A 2980-nucleotide genomic window follows, 5' to 3' on the forward strand; every position below is an offset into this window, starting at 1 on the left:
AATAGACACTTCTAAATTTGCTAAGATTCAGGTAAATAAGAGTATTTTAAAATAGTTACTTGAGTTTGCACTTTAAAAAATGGCCAAATAGAAGATAAAGCCAAGAACTGAAAAAACAGGTTATAAGAAACCACAAGGATGAAAAACACATTAAAGCATAGCTATTTATGTTAAATATGTATTTATTGTAAAACAAATCAATAATCTGAAATTAATGGGGGTATCACGGAGAAAAAGATATAGCATATGCTAAAGTTCTTGCCTTTGGAGGATGAAAGGTAAATACATTGTGTCTTTTATATTTTGAGTTTTTTATTATGAAACATTGCAAGCGCACATAAAATACTATAACAAACCTCACAATAGCCACAATCTAGATGTAATAATTATTTACATTTTGCCATATTCCTGTAGTACTTTAAAACAATTCCCAGATACCACAATCCTTCACCTTTAAATATGTCAGTATGCATCTATATGTAGAAGTGACTTTTTCCACAACCACAATATTAGGACACCTAACAACATAATAACAATTTCATAGTATCATTTAATACCCAGTACATATTCAAATTTTTCTAATTGTCCCCAAAAAGTCTTTTTTTGCAGTTACTTTGTTCAAACCAAGCCCACAAATAGCATTTGGTTGATTATGTTTCATAAGTCTCTTTTAATGCTTGATAGCCCCACAGCTCATTCCAATGCAAAAACAAAAAGGAAAAAAAAATCTCACAAATTTTTTCATGCAACTAACTTTTCTAAGTTGTTTAGATCTGTTGCTAATTAACTTACGATGAGACCAGGTGGTAGAATGACCCACAACGTAGATTTGTTTGTCTCTTTGCAGTACCCTTTAACTGGTCTCTAGCCACTATACTAATAAGTTTGATCTAAAAGTTTGATTAGGCTTACATTTTGTGTGTGTGTGTGTGTGTGTGTTTATTCAATATTGAGAGACAGAGAGCACGAGCATGGCAGGGGCAGAGACAGGGGGAGACACAGAATCTGAAACAGGCTCCAGGCTCCGAGCTGTCAGCACAGAGCCCGATGCAGGGCTCGAAATCACAAACCGTGGGATCATGACCTGAGCCGAAGTCACACTAACTGAGCCACCCAGGCACCCCTGGTTAAGTTCACGTTTAATAGTGTTGTTAGACATAGATCTAAGTAGTGCAGGGCACTCCACATTACATGTTGTCATGAAACACATCATGTAAAAATGACCTTTGTTAGGGGCGCCTGGGTGACTCATTAGGTTAAACATTTGATTCTTGATTTCTGCTCAAGTCATGATATCATGATGGTTCATGAGATTGAGCCCCAAGTTGGGCTCTGCACTAATAGTGTGGATCCTGTGTGGGATTCTCTCTCCCCCTATCCCACTCTGCCCCTCCCCTGCTCTCTCTCTCTCTCTCTCTCTCTCTCTCTCTCAAAATAAATAAACTTAAAGAAAATAAATTTTTAAAAAAGGGGTGGCTCAGTCACTATAGCCTCTGACTCCTGATTTCAGCTCAGGTCATGATCCCAGGGTCCTGGGATAGAGCCCAACATCAGGCGCCCCATTGGATATGGAGTCTGCTCAAGATTCTCTCTCTTTCTCTCTCTGTCCCTGTCCCCCGCTCATGTGCGCTCTCTCTCTCTCAAAAATTTGTTTTAATTTAATTTTTAAAAATGACCATTTTAAAAGATGCTAAGTTTGAACAGTGGGTTCAAGTGGTAACAATGTGATCCCTCCACTACAAAGTTCCTCACCCCTTCCCCTTATAATCAATAAATATCTATAGTATGCTACTTTGTACTTTGGTAAAATGACTCTTTGATTAAGTTGGGGGTGGGGAGTAAATCAGAAACTGTTTAGAAATTAACGAAATGAGAACACTGGATGTCAAGAAGCCAGAAAAATAAACACAAAAATGGCAGAAGGAATGGTTTGATAAAAATAACAACAACAACAACAACATCAACAGAGGGGCTCCTGGGTGGCTCACTCGGTTGATTTAGGCTCAGGTCACGATCTCACAGTTGGTGGGTTGGAGCCCCTCATTGGTCTCGCTGCTGTCAGCACAAGGCCTGCTTCGCATCCTCTGTCTCTCTCTCTCTCTCTCTCTCTCTCTTTCTCTCTCTCTGCTCCTTCCCTGCTGATGAGCGCTCTCTCTCTCAAAAATAAATATTAAAAAAAACAAACCCAGAAATCAAGGAATCAGGAAAAAAAGACTTGACCAATAAATAAACCAAAAACTGTTCTTGGAAAAGATCAATAAAATAAAAAAACATATTTGGCAAGTCAGACCAAGAGGAAAAAAGAGAAAGCATGCCAATAGATAACGGGATATGTGCAACTTCTAAGTGACAAATGTGTTCTATAAAACATAGGTGAAATTCTGAGAAAATATAAATGGCCAGGTTGACTCCAAAAGAAAATTAAAACTCAAATTAGTCAATATGAGAAAATCATGTAGTAAAATTAGATGCAAAAGCAAAATGAGTCCATTAATGAATGTCATTCACCCCATTAACAGATTGAAGGCAGAAAGCAGTATGAAAATAATGACCGCAAATTCTGATACAGTAATTGCTATGTATCTATTCTATTTGCTATTCTAATTGTTTTAAATACATTAACTAATTTCAATAAATGCTACAAAGGCACATGATTAAATTCAACCCCAGTCCTTATTAAAAATGGTAAAAAGAAATATATTTTAGAGATGAAAAGAAACATCCCTATTCTGAGAAAAAAAAATACCTATTGGAAATCTATAGCAAGCATTACATTTGATGGTAGCATTAGAACTTTTCATATCAAATGTCAGAAACCTGGTTTGTTGTTGTTGTTGGTGTTGTTTAAATTTTTATTTATTTTTGAGAGAGAGACAGAGCGTGAGCAGGGGAGGAGCTGAGGGGAGGGAGACACAGAATCACAGGCAGGCCCCAGGTCCCAAACCATCAGCACAGAGCCAGACGCGGGGCTTGAACCTAC

Source organism: Herpailurus yagouaroundi, unplaced genomic scaffold (assembly GCF_014898765.1).
Source record: "Herpailurus yagouaroundi ecotype Mexico unplaced genomic scaffold, PumYag 160, whole genome shotgun sequence".
Taxonomy (NCBI): Eukaryota; Metazoa; Chordata; class Mammalia; order Carnivora; family Felidae; genus Herpailurus; species Herpailurus yagouaroundi.